Source organism: Eretmochelys imbricata, chromosome 18 (genome assembly GCF_965152235.1).
Source record: "Eretmochelys imbricata isolate rEreImb1 chromosome 18, rEreImb1.hap1, whole genome shotgun sequence".
NCBI classification, from domain to species: Eukaryota; Metazoa; Chordata; order Testudines; family Cheloniidae; genus Eretmochelys; species Eretmochelys imbricata.
The window spans coordinates 12,677,660-12,693,295 of NC_135589.1; the positions used below are offsets into that span (position 1 = coordinate 12,677,660).

At 50.6% G+C, this 15,636-nt stretch overlaps 1 long non-coding RNA gene across 1 annotated transcript in view; it reads right to left on the reverse strand.

Annotated features, from left to right (window-relative positions):
* The window catches only part of LOC144276971 (uncharacterized), a 45,218-nt gene extending 30,645 nt beyond the window's left edge, over positions 1-14,573 (reverse strand). The window contains exons 1-3 of the long non-coding RNA XR_013348371.1: positions 13,276-14,573; positions 12,945-13,162; positions 4,819-4,983 (exon numbers count right to left, since the gene is read on the reverse strand). This is a non-coding gene — a long non-coding RNA (uncharacterized LOC144276971). The remainder of the gene's footprint in view (positions 1-4,818; positions 4,984-12,944; positions 13,163-13,275) is intronic.
* Between the last annotated feature and the right edge of the window lie 1,063 nt (positions 14,574-15,636).

Sequence of the window (15,636 nt, forward strand, 5' to 3'; positions counted from 1 at the left end):
ATTTTTCCATGGTTTTAGTTGTATGATACTAATAATAATCTCCACTCCTCGGAAGGGGGGTGTGGGGATGGCAGGTGATGAATTTTAGAATTATATGGGTTTTTTTAAGTGCGTGTAAGGAACTGGTGGCACAAAGGCAACTAGCTAAGCCTTTACCAGTGGGGGCGGGGAGGTCTTTTTCTTTTTTCCAGCATTAAATAAATGGGAGAGACTGATGCACCAGACAGCAAGGGTGGGAGGGGGTATTTATTGTCTTACAAACGAGGAAGCATTAATGAATCAGTGGGGCTGGGAATGGAACACTTCTCTGTTCTTCCAGATCCTCTTTATTATTATTAATAATAATAATTTTTAAATGCTATTTATATTGTTAAGCTTCCCTTTGTCTAGAACTGTCGGAACAGCTGTAGGTCACCTCCCCCAGCTCCTGCTGATCTCCTGGTAGTGATCTAGCTGCAGCCATGGTAGGGAAGGTCACCATATGGCGGTTAAAGGGTCTGTCACTCACACTGGAGGACTGGGGTTTAACCCCCACTCCCATCCCCAGGTGCTACCCTTTTTTCTCCAGATTTATGCTCTTTCTTTTTGGTGCTTCAGAGACAGCACCCCTGTCTCAGGCAGGCTGTGAATGGAGGCAAGAGTAGAAGGTGAGATTAGCATCCTTTGCCTTGGTGCAGCTGGAGGGGAAGCACTCCTGCTGCTGGAAGAGCAATGCCTTGCTAAATGCTACTTGCCCTCTGACGCAGGGCAACTGAATTTTTTAAATGATGAGCAAGCAGAGTATCCTCAGTGTTTTCCTCCTCAAGGTGAGGGTGGGCAAGTAGATTCTGTGCAAAGGCTAATGAATTTCCCGAAGGGGAGAGAGAGCATAGCCACCACCCACACAGAAAGGGTGGGGAGGATTAATGCAGACACTGGGCCAACTTGGCTCTCTCCTCAGATGCTGGATAGAGAGCTATTGCTTGCTCAGTCCTGTACCCAAATACCCTTGTCTGCTGTCAGCCACTCCTGTGGCACGGCGAGCAGTGGAACCTGAGGGCACAGCTACCTGCACTGCAGCAGGGTGTCAAGCCTACTCCACATGGGCGAATGGCACCAAGGCCTGCAGCACAGTTTATGCAGTGCCTGCAGGCAGCACCATGGTAGTTGGACAGACCTACAGCACTCAAATGGTTACAAGCTCTCCCGCTGTTCTCTTCCCCCACCCTGCCAGTAAAGAGTTTACACACACACACTACAGGAGACTATCCAGCATTCTCACAGATGACAGTTGCTGTTTGACCCCCAAGTCCTGAGACAGAGAGCTTGTCTACACATGTGCACTGGCCCCAGAAGGACTAAAGGTGTGAATGAAGCTTGATGTAGTGATTTCGGTGCCAGTGTGTAGACCAACTGGGCATTTTGCTCCCTTGTGTCTAATACTTTGCCCTTGTTTATTTTGTTCTGTTTTAATTATTTTTTCTAATAACAAACCCCCTAAGCCCAAGGAATCCCTGTCATTCATTTCTACCCTACACAGAAAGAGGCCTCAAGCAGTTTGGGTTGTTTTCTTATTATTTTCCTAAGGAGCCAGCGCGGATCTGGGTCTGAATGATAGACAAGCTCCTCAGCTGTTTAAATGCAGGGAGATGTTTGGATAATGCTTAAAAAGGAAAGGGGGGGGGAGAGAAAAAGGAAAAAAATAACAAAAAAAGGATTGTACAGTATTTTTCCTTTAAAGGTTATTATATATAGAACAAAGAGAAACAATGCCTGCCAGAGGGAGACGGGCCTGCCTTCTGGATAGCCCCTTAGAGCCTAGATTTGGTTACTTGTGTGCAATTTTTTTTTCTCTTTCAGGGTTTGGGTTTTTTTGTTTGTTTGTTTGTTTTTAGCATTTATTGGTAGGGGGCAGCAAAGGGGGGAGGGGCCTTAACCTCATGGTTTGAGGCTGTCTTCATACTCCTAGCACTGACTGGAGCTGCACGATTCCGAATTTTAACTTGAATTTTGTAGACAAACAAATGGCTGTTGTGAAAAGAAGTTTGTAGTTTAATTTAATATGGTGGGGGCGGCGGTTTGCTAGCGGTTATTTGTGTGGCTTTTATTTTTCATATGGTTTTATTTTTGTTTGTTACTCTTCCCCGCCCCCCACCCCGCTTCTTGTTTTCTAGTACAGTCCTCCCCTATTATTCCCCACACACACCAATATAAGGAAGCTAGCTTCCTCAGTGAGTACAGAGAGGGACGTGGGGCATGTTGTCCCAGAGGCAGGATGGGTTAGATTGGCTGTACTTAGAGCATTTAGCCGCAGGTTTTATACTGTGTTGCCCTTGTCCAAGCACTTACCTACTAGCGTGATGGGTGCTATAGAAAACCCTCTAGTCCTAACATGGCTCCAAATCTGCAAATACACACAGCAGTGCTTAATTTGCACCATTGACGTCAATGGTGTTTTGCCATTTACTTCAACGGGACTGCAAGCTTAGAACTCCATACAGTCATAAGGGTGTTCAGGATTGGGGGGGCCCTGGAAGGGGTAAGATAATGGAGATGGATAGCTCCCTGCAGCTAGTGGTTGCTATGCAGGACAGCTAGGAGCCTGCATCTTCAGTTTTGCCTCCCCGTGTTCAGATCTCACCAGCCTCCACTGACTGAATCCTATAAGGTGGCAGCTGAAAGCAGCTGTGTAGGGCAGAGGTCTGAGAAGAGAACCACCACTCCCTCCCCCACTCTCAACCCCACAGTGCCTCAAGCAGGAGCTGCGTTTATGACTCATCCCTGCCCCCCCCCCCCCATCCATCTCTGACCCATACATCAAACCCTCTTCCGACCTTAGACAGTTCTTATTTTCAGGAGCTGGCACTGGGAAAGGACAGGCTGGTACCAGACTCAGCCCGCCCAACAAGGGCCTGATCTGGCAACACGCTGAACTCCCCCCATAGCACTCACTGAGAGTGCCCACCACCTCAAGATGGGGCCTCAGGTTGACCCGCACTGCTCAATCTGCCTATCCCTGATTGCAGTTCCTTTATTTTCTTTCTTTCCAACTGAAAACTCAAGATGGGTTAAAACCAACAAGTCTTTTTTGCCACATAAAGACCCTGATTCAGGAAAGCCTTTAAGCATAGCAAATAAATTGCGTGGTTATTTTAATGAGACATAAACATGGGCTTCTAGTTAAGCATTTCCTTAAGGGAGTTGCTGAACAGGGATGGATTTAAGTGCGTTCCTGAACTGAGGTCATGTACAGTACACAGGACTCCAGTTCAGCAAGTGGTGTATGACTTTAAGCACTGGAGTCAGTGGGGCTGCTCACATGATGAAATTTAGGCATGTGTTTAAAATAGCTTGCTGACCTGAGGACCAGGGAGTTCAACTGACTGACTTAGGAGCGGGAGAGACAAGACCGAATTAGTCTGTTCAAAACTAAATAAAAACAAACACACAAACAAAGCCCTTGAGACAAACCCTCCCAATTCTGCCACCATTCGCTGCTGAAGAGAGAAAAACAAGCAACTAGGCCATTCTAGACACACACTCAACTGGATTAATGTCTGTGTAGAAGAAATTTTATTAAAAAACAAAAACAAAAAAAAGTTTAAAAAAACTTTTTTTCAATGTAGCAAAAAAAACAAAAAAAAATCCCCAAGATTTAAAAAAAAAAAAAGGGAGGGAGAATTTTAGCCTTTTGTAATATCCATATTGCACACTAGGACTATAAGCCATTGCTAGCTCATTTTGAATTTTAAATGTGTAATTTTGTTTTGTTTTGTTGTTGTTTTATTTTTATTTCTGGGAGGGGGGGAGGGGAATTAATGCTTGAACCACCAATGCTCTTTTTAATGTTTTATAAATATGTATGTGTATATATATAAATATAAAAACAATATGTATGCACATATATATGTGTGTGTGTATATATCTATATGTATATACATATATATAGATATATAGATAGATATATATAGGTTTTGAGACAAAAAAAAATGCAGAAAGTGAAAAGAAAATAAACCACCCTAAACAGGACGGTGTGCTCTGATTTACTTGAATCTGGTCTCTTCGGCACCTGCATTATTAAGAACTGAATATTTTTCCACTTGAATTTAGTGCTATTAGAAATTTAATATATGTGTTTTATTTATTTGATTTTTTTTTTTTTTTTTTTTGCATGACTGATGCAAGGTTTGACATTTTCACTCAATAAAAACTGGAAAAAAAACCAACCAAACAAACAAATGACGAAGTTGCCTTATTCATTGGGTTTATTGGTCTCTGGCTTGTTTATTTTTAAGGATCTCAAAGGTTTCTGACTGGTTGTGGTTTCTTAAGGCCCCCATCCCAGGGCTGCCACCAGTGCCAGGGCAAAGCCTCTCTATTAACCAGCCACGATTATATGATTGGCACCTGAGTGATGTTTTCATCTGGACTCAAAAGAGTTGAGGGGATGAGCCCTACTGACGATGCCCCCCAGCTCCTGCAAACATTTAAGCACATGAGTAATTTTACTCAGAGTATTCACTGGGGCTACTCACATGTGTAAAGTATCCATGTGTGTTCAGTGTTGTTTGCAGGATTGAGGTATGTCTACGCACCATAAACTGTGTACAGACTAGCCTACCCAAGCGAGAACAGGGACCTCCTGGAGTCATGAGATTGAGATGGTGTTGGGGAAAGGCAAGCGCCTTTGCTGGAAGGCTACACAAGCTAGCTTCTATAAACTGCAGTGTTAAAGCCCTGTGCCATGGTCGGGCTAGTAAAGAACCCCGTTCCAGGCAGGGCGACCAACAAACAGGCAGAAGAGAGCCCAAGTCCATTCTGGCATAAATTGCTATTTACCTGGTTTTTAGCAGGGATCTGCCCACATCATGCTGCATATCTGTAGGCTGGCGTGACTGCCACCTGCGATTAGATGCACAGGCTGTTGGCTTTGGGCAGCGCTGGAATGCCCTGCCCAAGTGTGACGCGGCACCGAGCAGCAGATCCTGCAGTGCTGAGTGCTGGCTGGAGAAACAGATACTAGATTAGCTAGAGCCCCAGTGGGTGTGCAATACAGCTTGCTCATGTGCCACTGCTGGTCCCCAAACAAGAATTATTCCAGGCCTGCCCACTTGGAGAGAGGGATGTGCCATCCTTTCACCTCAGCTCACATCCACACTGTCTAATAAAGCTGTCCCCTGTTCAGCCTGTGTCTATAGATCCGCTGTACCTAGGCAAAGGAGCTTCCGCTGAATTGACATGCTGTCTACATGTCTCAACCATGCACAGTGAAACCTGCCTTAAATGGCCACCCTCAGGCCCAACACAAATCCACCTGCCTGTCAAGCAGGGCTGGGACTGATTGTCCTCAAAGCACAGACGGCCCCCAGACACTGAAGGCAGGCGCTTGACTCTCACAGCATTCATCACCTTGCAGCCTTGTTCCTCAGCCCTGGCAGCGCCAGGTGAGATGCTCCCACAGACAGGCCTGGCCCAGAACCTTGCGGCTGGGCTAACCATTTCCGAGTCCCTCCCACCACGGTCCGAGCAGCTCATGTCACTCAAAGAAAGCCGCCCCGCTCCCCTGCCTTGCCCCTCCCCTCAGCTGCCCCTGGCAAGGTGTCTATTTGTGCCATGTTACCCTCTCTGCCACCCATCAACGGGAGCCCAGAAGCAGCAGCGCAGAGCCTGCCAAACGTTGCTGCCTTGGCAGCTGTCGCCTCCTTGTTAGCAGAGGGGATTAAGACTCCTCTCTCTTTCAAAGCCCCCTGGTTGCTCCGCTTCTGCTCCCAGCCATCCTGTTTTCAGATGTCATTATCCGAACACGCTCCTAAGCCGCCCTCGGAGCGCAGAGGTTTGTTCATGCTGGAGCTCTGCCCGCAGCACGTGGGACGTTGCCAACAGGCAGGCAGGCGCGCACACACACACGCAGCTGGGAGGCTCGCGTTGGGACTTGCCTGCTCTTTGTGGGGCTCTCATTGCACTTAAATAAAAGAGCGAGTAATTTATGGGAGACAAAGCAAGTTCAACAAATGAAAGCCATTGCGGCCACACTCCCTTCAGGCCCTCCCCACTAGAGATAGGGCCTGCCAGGCTCTGGGGCCTGACACCTACAGCCTTCGGTGCATTTCAGCACGCACATGCACTGAACTGTGCGCATACACACAGAGGCCCAAATGCACAACACAAACTTAGGGATGCACTGCCTTTCCCTTTCCAAACAAGTTCACTGCCCTTCACCTGCTGGAGGTGGCTACGGTACAAGCCTGCCTGAAAGTAAATAAAGAGCATGCAGAGTAACTGAGGACACACTAATGGGGACAAGTGGGGGCCCCTTCACCATGAGGGCCAGCAAGAGAGAAATCAAGAGGTCAGGTATCAGTGTTAGCTTGAAACAGGGGGTACTGGACAGTGTGGCGGTACAAGGCGCCGACATTTCCTTTAGCTACAGGCCAACCCCAGCCTCTGTCTCAACAGGGGAAGTAAAAAGTGTATTAGGAAAATGGTGCTTTTAGTTGTGCCTCTCCTGATGCCCCAGAATTACTAAGTCTGAGCTACAAGAATCTCTGATTTTTCTCATCAGGTACCTCTCCAGCTCAATCACCAAAAGCCAGAACCAACACTCGACCCAGCAAGGGCCACAGAGAGCCAGAAACCCAGGGAGTGAGCCAGGCAAGCAGTCACTGCTGCAGCTGGCAGAGAGCGATTAGCCACACCCTAAGGTGTGCAGAGCCATGGCTAGTGCCCGGAGAGATGATCCTCACAGCTTGATCACCTGAGTAGAAAATGCAGTAAAACATGTTTTATTCTGGGAGGTAATTAGCTCTGGCGGCACAATGCCTCCTACACCCAAATGGAGGCAAATTCAAGACTTTTGTAACTTCTTGGGAAAAGGGAGAAGCAGCCATCTGGGCTTCAAACAGAGCACAGTCTGCCCCAGCCTTGGACAATCACGCAGAAGCACCATGGGAGTTCCAAGGCGCAGTGCACTTAAGGGAGGCCCAGTGACTTGCTGTAGACGAATCATCTTCAATTCCATAAGCCAGGCCATCAACCGTCTTGAGAACCAAATCTGAATTGGTCCAGTCACAGCTGTGCAGGGCCCAGGCCTGGAACAGCGGGGTAGGGTCTCTAGTCAGAAATGTGGGGCATCAGTAAAGCTGGGTGGGGAGCCCAGAAGTGGAATAGCTGGGGGAGCAGTAGGTGAGGCGTGAAGCACTGAGCAAGCTTCCGCCACAAACCTCCAGGCTCCTACTATTCAGGACAAAGAACAGAGTATCTCCCACAGGAGGGCAGGGATGGGGCCTGCTTGCCTCCTTGAAGGACAATGAAGAGTGACTCTAGGATGGCCTCCTGCTTGCACCATGGCCAGGGCAAGAGCTGCTCTTTCCCTCGGCAAGCTGGACACCAGAGATGGGGCAGACATAAGAGAGAAATGAATGGAGCCAGTTCCCTCCATGCTCTGGCACTGCCCTTCCCACTCAGCCTCGGGCTGGAGGCCAGCTGCTGCCACCTGACCCCTCCCCTCCCAACCATGCTACACCATGGGATTTATCTCCAAAGCTCTAGAAAAGAAGATTTTCATAGGGCACAATTATTGGGGGACCTCAGGGAGGATGAGAGTGGGGAGTCTGGGGTAATAATGCAAAATATCCCAGAGAGAGAGAGATTTGTGAGTGTCAGGTAAGAGAAAGAAAGGGGGGTTAAGATCAAACAGAAACAATAAGCTCAGAGTTTCACAATCAGGCTCTCAAATCCCCTGCACATTTTTGCAAAAGCATTTCCCAGAGGTAAGATTTTACACGTGACACAAAGTGCACCAGTTGCTTGCTCTGCACTTTCCATCTATGCCCCTGATTTACACTCCCAAACCCAATGCTCTCACACACAAAAGCTCACGTCAACCACCTGCAGGCGCCATTTTGAAAGCTCAGGGGAGGCCCCTTTGAAAAGGAAGCTCTTGGGGTAGCAAACGAGTGCTTGCCTCACCATGGAGCGGAGGGAACTTGAGGCAGGAGCTTTACAAAATGACGGTAAAATCTCATTTCTTCTCCTATGAGAACATAAACTTTAAAGCTGTAGCTGGAAGTCCCTGAGGAGCTTGTACCACTCCAAATGACAGGCATCCAGACTGCAGGGATGTTATGAGAGTTTCATATCAGAAAAACTCTTTTTTTGTACAGATAAGGGTGAAACTTGCGGGCTAAGCCTAGAAAGAGTGAGAGTGTGCACATGTGTGTGTACACTACTGAATGTGTATATAAGTCTGGGCATTTGTGTATACATATAGTATGGAAGGGGGTCTCTGTGTGTATGCAAGTCTGCGTCTAAGTTTGTATGCATGTGAAACCATGTGCACACATATGTACATGCAGTACACAGGGCTTGTTGTGCCAACTTCAGAAATGGCCTGTGAGGGTGCCTGCAGTGCGTATGGGCAAGCAAGTGTGAGTGTGACACAGACCAGGCTTGTGTAAGGAAGGGTGCGTGTGAGAGAGAGGAGGTCTGGGTGTGCATGTGCACACAACAGAAAGGTGAGTGAGGGTGATTTTGAGTCTGTGTATTGTGGACACAAGTGTGTCAAAACACAACAGTCTGGCAGGAAACCCTAGCTTTCCCTCTCCGTCTCCTGACCTGACCTAGCTGTGCTGGAGCCCGGAAGCTGACAATAACTAACTCTGTAGGGGGGAGAATCCCTGGGGGGTGGGGGGGAAGGCAGGGGTTGTCTGAAAAACACTTGTTGGGGTGGTGGCTAGGATGGGGGGTCAGGCCCCTCCACACAGGCTCTGGGGCAAGAATGGGGCTGAGATACAGTCTCTTTTCCTTTAGGGCTCCCAACTCTGCAGTCCATTTGCTGTGAAGAGCTTTGTTCTCTCCTGGGGCTGTTTTTTCACCTTACCCTGGTGGTGACTGGGTGATCTCTATCCCTGGGCTCTGCCCTGGCTCATGGAGCATCTCCGTGGCAGAGGTAGCTTAGCTTGGCCAATGGGGTGGCTTCCCTCCTTCCTTTTGCTCTTTTTTGGCAGGGAAAATTTTAAACAAACAAATGAAGAAACACTGAAGATTTAAGTAAACAGCCAAAGATTTATCCGACAGGCCAGCTAAGCAGCCTTTCCCTGGCCTAGACCCTCCCCTTCCCACTAGCCACTACTTACTGGGGCAGTCTGGGGAGATGCTTTTCACTCTGTCTGGGAAACCAGGCCCCAACAGCATTTACTCTCAGCCCCAGCTGCCACAGGCAGGGACCCACCACCCAGGAGCTCACACCAGCACCACCCTGGGCAGGGCCCCCAGCAAGGGGCTCATTACCATCATTACCATGACCTGGGGGCTTTGAGTGGCCTCACACCCACTTTGTAATGACCTTAAACAATCACATGTGGGGGGCACTAAAGGTAAAAGAAGGACTCTAAATAATCCAGAAAGCCTCGCAAAGCAGGACACCAGCTCCACTTGCGCCACTGGAGAGAGACAGACGTAGGGGACAGTAGGAATGAAAGGAACTGCTATTAGACTGACTAAATCCTGGTATGGAGCAAGAGAGTGGGAGTAACCTTCCTCCATATAGCTCCGCTCGAGTACCTCACCCACATCCACCCCTGCTCTCCCGGAGCCAGGCCCCTAACTCAGCGCCGCTCGAGTACCTCACCCACACCCACCCCTGCTCTCCCGGAGCCAGGCCCCTAACTCAGCGCCACTCGAGTACCTCACCCACATCCACCCCTGCTCTCCCGGTGCCAGGCCCCTAACTCAGCGCCTCTCGAGTACCTCACCCACACCCACCCCTGCTCTCCCGGAGCCAGGCCCCTAACTCAGCGCCGCTCGAGTACCTCACCCACACCCACCCCTGCTCTCCCGGAGCCAGGCCCCTAACTCAGCGCCGCTCGAGTACCTCACCCACACCCACCCCTGCTCTCCCGGAGCCAGGCCCCTAACTCAGCGCCGCTCGAGTACCTCACCCACATCCACCCCTGCTCTCCCGGTGCCAGGCCCCTAACTCCACTCTACACAAGTACCTCACCCACATCCACCTGTATTCGCCCAGTGACAGGCCCCAACTCAGCTCCACACAAGTACCTCACCCATATCCACCCCTGCTCTCCCGCTGCCAGGCCCCCAACTCAGCTCCACACAAGTACCTCACCCACATCCACCCGTATTCTCTCAGTGACAGCCCCCAACTCAGCTCCACACAAGTACCTCACCCATATCCACCCCTGCTCTCCCGGAGCCAGGCCCCTAACTCAGCGCCGCTCGAGTACCTCACCCACATCCACCCCTGCTCTCCCGGTGCCAGGCCCCTAACTCCACTCTACACAAGTACCTCACCCACATCCACCTGTATTCGCCCAGTGACAGCCCCCAACTCAGCTCCACACAAGTACCTCACCCATATCCACCCCTGCTCTCCCGCTGCCAGGCCCCCAACTCAGCTCCACACAAGTACCTCACCCACATCCACCCGTATTCTCTCAGTGACAGCCCCCAACTCAGCTCCACACAAGTACCTCACCCATATCCACCCCTGCTCTCCCGCTGCCAGGCCCCCAACTCAGCTCCACACAAGTACCTCACCCACATCCACCCGTATTCTCTCAGTGACAGCCCCCAACTCAGCTCCACACAAGTACCTCACTAACATCCGGTGCGAGGCCCCTAGCACAGGTCTGCCAGGCACTTCACTTGTAGCACCCACTCCCACTGTGAGCAGGTTATAGTCAAAACCCCCATAGGCCACACTGACCAGGCTGAGTGCTCAACTCAGACCTGGGGCATTGGCGGAAGCAGAATTTTTGGCTGGCCCACATGCAGCACCTGGGCTTGTGAGGTTTCCTAAGGATTGTCTCGCCGTGGGGCAGCGCAGTGGTACGGCTGGGATTGGGGAGGGAAGTGAACCCACTGCCCCAAGAGGAAGGTACCTGAGCTGCATCCCTGACAATGCAAGACTACTGCCACTTCCTGGAGTCCCCCAGGCTGCAGATTTGCTGTGAGGGCACCAAAGGAGAGGACAGTCTATGCCATTAATCCATGTGTTTTACACACGCGATTGAACTCAGCCTATCTACCCGCACAAAGCAGGCAGCTTTACCCCAAACTGGTCTGGTTTATAGCTGAAGAAACTGAGGCAAAAGGGGTTGTTTACACAACTTGAGGCCCACACACTCCTAATCTAACCACTAGACTGTACTCTCCCCCACCCTCCCAAGAAACAGAAGGGGATAAAAGTTGTTAGGGAACCACAAGCTCCTCTCGTTACCAGAGCTCACTGTTCACTCCTAGGATGAATGCGGGAGCGAGGGCAGAAAGAGCCCATGTACCACGTACACTGCTGGGCTGGGGAAGGGAAAGGAGAACATAGGAGCAAGCTGGTGAACAGGCAGTGGGGGCAGGGGACACCTGTTGGTGATGGTGTAACGGGGGCAGGAGGGCAGAGCTGACAGCAGGCCCTAAACCAGGGCTTGTCTATAGGTGAAAGTTGCACCAGGTTACCTCACCTTATTCTCTGTGTGGTCAAACATACCTCAGCTTAAACCACTTTAAGCAGAACCGAAATAAACCTGGTTTAAACTGAAGTGAGAGTGTCCACACAGGGATTTGCAACAATTTAAATAAATCGGTTTAAAAAACCATTAAAGTTAAATTAGTGCTATTTTCTCTTGTAGACAAGGCCTTGGATACTAGCTTACAGCACCACGGGATAAAGCGTTACATTTCTGAATGTTGGACGAAGAGAAAGAGACAAACAGAGCAGAGAAAGAGACAGATGGACTGACTGACCAACAGAGAGATGCTGTACAAGACAGGCACAGTGACAAGAGACAGAGAGGCTTGCAAAGTCACAGATAGACAGACAAGTATACACAAAGAGAAACGTGCAGCAAGCATGCCAGTTGTACTTCTAGAGGCACCCAGTGAGCCAATCACCTGGCCTGTCAATCACAATCCTACTGAAAAGTAGGGGCTTTCTCTAAACCAGTTAAGAAAATATAAATCCCATCTCTTCTTTCTCTCTAATCCCCCCAGACGCATTCACGCCACACCCGTGTCACACCAGATCCCCCATTCTCTGGAATCCAGGGGGATGAAAGACCACTAAGGGTTAAACCCTAAAGCAGACACAGAAAAGAGAGGGTGAGGGCCCTGGGGGAGATTTCTAGTCTGAAAGACACTCTACAAAAATAAATTGTAATTGAGTTTAATAATCTTCCCCTTTCCAGAAAGGGTCTGACAGATGTTGCCTGGTGCTCACTTCTGCCCCATTTCAAATATTTTTACCTTATTTGGATGAAATATATTATTTTTCTAATTAAAGGAATTTTTTTTTCCTCCAAAGGGCTGGTTTTCTCCTCCGTCCAGCTGGTGCCTTTATTAGGTTAGTACTCGCTCCCTTTTGGGGATGGGATTGTTTTTTTCCCTGAGCCAAGAGAGACCATGCCAGCCCCTCAATCCACAAACGCACAAGCTCAGCACTCCTGCTGCACAGGGAATCGGACTGGCTTTCCTGTGCCCTGCTCTCTCTTCCCCCGATGCACCTCAGCTGTGTTTACTGTCTTATAGCAGCACAGGTAACCACCAGGGCTGGGTCTCCCTGGCGGAGCAGGTGGAGGAGGCCTTAGATGCACGTGCAAAGGTATACACCGGATGGACTCCTTGGGAAGCTGCAGTGTGGTCCAGTGGACAGGGTACCACACAGAGTCAGGAGACCCAGGATCTACTCCGAGCTGTGCTGTGCGATCTGGGGCAAGTCACTTCCCCTCTCTGTGCTTCTGTCCCCCGCCCCGCTTGCTCTGGCTGATCTATTTAGATTGTCAGCTCTATGAGGTAAGGTCTGTCCCTCGCCAGGTGTTTGCACAGCGCCCAGCACCATCTCGGCTGGCGGCTCTAGGCACTACGCTGATACCAATACGAAGCACGGGAGAGCATGCGGGTCAGGACCAGCTCCAGGCTTTGTAGGAGCAAGGGAGAGTAACACAGTGGGGACCTACCTCCTCTCGCTGCTTTCAAGATCTGTGTCGGGAAATAGAGCTGAAACACGGCTTAGCCAATGGGGTGCGCATCAAAGGATCCCGTGGGCTGCCAGCAGTAGGGGAAGCTGGGTTCAGAGCTCTATTCAGCCATATAGGCCCAAAGCGTACAGCAGGGTCACAGCAAGAGGCATAAGGCTGCTATGGTGCCTTTGTTCCCAAGAACCCACAGCCCTTTACTGATGTCACAAAGGAAAAATGAATAGTCAGATTTCTGACTGGACCCTGGCATCCCCTCTCACCCCCAGTCCTCCCAAACCAGACTACACAGGACAGACAAGGGGCTACTCACCTTCCAGGCCTCAGGAAGCCCTCGTGGTGCTGACGTCAGCATTCCAGCAATCCACTGCTTCTCTCGGCCATCACACACCGCGGCTCGTGACCTCCTTGGGTCACAGCAGATCTCCAGGCAGGGCTGAGAGGGCCCCCGGGAGAAGGTGCCATCACCCAGCAATAAGGGAAGGAAAACACAGCTGGAGTTAAGGGAAACCTCATAGCTGGGAGAGGGCAAGAAGCAGCCAGGTCCAACATGGCCGCCTCAGGGCTACAGCTGCCTGGCTCAGCCACATGTAAAGGGCCAGTTCCAGAAAGGCATGCTGGGGGAAAAGTTCCTGAGACACTCCACATTTGGGAGGAGCCAGGGCCTTCTGCATGTGGCATATCACCACTTTCTCAGTCTCACTCAGGAAAGAGCCTGGGGAGGAGGTAATGCTTCTTTGTGAGCTACGTGACCTGGGGTAGAGATCTGGGCCCAACTCAAGGACAGGAAGGATGGTGCAGTGGTTAGGGTGTTAGCCTGGGACTTAGGAGACCGAGGTTCAAGCTACTCTGCCACAGAATTCCTGTGTGCCCTTAGGCAAGTCACTTAGCCTCTCTGTGCCTCAGTTCCCATCGGTACAAGGTGGATAATAGCATTGTTCTCCCTCACAGGGGTGTGGTGAGGATAATTACAGACTATGTTCAAATACTGCAGTGATGATGGGGGGGTCATCTAAGTAGCATCAATAGTTTTGCTTTGCAGTTCTCCTTTAAGATGGGGAAACTGAGGCACATAGAAGTAAAGTGATTCAGCCAAGGCCACACAGTAAGTCAAGACTAGAACCTAGCACACTTTCCCTTATGCCTGGAACAGCCTCCAAATCTCTTTTGCAAAGTTCTCTCCCCAAAACACCATGGAACCTGCCTCTTCTAGGATGCTTCCATCTACCATCCCCTCTCAGCACTAAACTAGCTCAACTCCCAGTCTCCTTACTCCCTATCCCAAACCGCCTGGCTTACTCTGTGAGCACGCAGAGCAAAGTGCTGACAGTTCCCCACATTATCTCAAGAACTTGCCTGTCTCCAGCAGCCCATGTGGGTGGCGGGGTAGCACTCACATTGCAGTGTACACAGCAGGACTTCAACTCTGGAGTGAGACCTCCCCATGCCCGACAAAGCTGCCTGCACTTCGTGTTAGGCCAGGGGAGAGAATAGGCATTGGTTTGAACTGAGCAAGGAACACCCAACAACAGGGGATAGCCTGCTCCATGTGGAGACAGGACAAGTGAGGAAAGGGAGATGCTTACAAGTGGTGGTGGTGGGGAAGGCAGGGGAAGGCGATGCGCTTTTGAGCAGATAGAAGCACGTGGGGGGGAAGGGGGGGAATATAAGGAAAATCTAGAGCAGGGGTGGCCAAACTGTGACTTGTGAGACACATTTGGCTCTTTTAGTTAAAGTGCAGCTCTTGGAGCCCCCACACCTCCCCCCCACCCCATTCTCCACCTACCAGACTGGGGGGGCGGAGGGGGGAGCTCGGGACTTCTGCCTTGCAGCAGGGTGGTGAGGTAGGGGATTCTGCCCAGAGGGGAGGGGAGTCTTGGGACTTCAGCCCCACAGGGTGCGTCTGCTGGAGCTCGGGACTTCAGCAGGAGCAAGTCTGAAACTCGAGCCCTGGCAGGGGCCTCCCGAGGTCCTAAAGCCTGACTCCCAGCAGGGGTGCCCCGGCTCTTGAACTTCTGAAGATTATTGTATGCAGCTTGGCGGGTCAGTAAGTTTGGCCACCCCTGATCTAGAGCTACAATCACTCTCTCTCATACTCTCATACAAGTGGGGGCTGCAGGACCGAACTGAAGTGTACCAGCAGGCAGCATTTGGGAAACCCAGGATTAAGGTGCCTGGCCAGCATTGTGCACTGGGGGAATTCGCACAATGCCTGGCTCCAGCCAGCCTCTCACTTTCCTGAACTCTAAACTCACCTGGACAATCTTGACTTTATGTTGTCTTGAGAACAGATCCTGGCTCGCTTGTCATCTGAGGTGGAGTCAGACAAAGACGATTTGGGGACATCCCTCTCCTAATCACTTCCCACTCTGGCATGCTTCCAGAGATATCCTGGCATCTGTACTGCTGCTGCTGGACACTGGAGCATGTGTTCTTTTGCCCCCATATTGTCTGACACAGCATAGGCTGCCTGCATCCACTCGGGGAGGTGGGTTGGTGGAAGTATGGTGTCTCACTGAAGTGCTTCTCAGCTGTTCATGGAGGGGGGGAAGGCCTGGATCAATGATCCTTCTTCTCTGCCAGCCTCATCTCCTTCTACCTGCTCCTCTCTCTTCATTCTGCACCAGCCTCCCTCCTTTGTGTCATTTGCCCACTCCTGACTTCATTCCTTCTT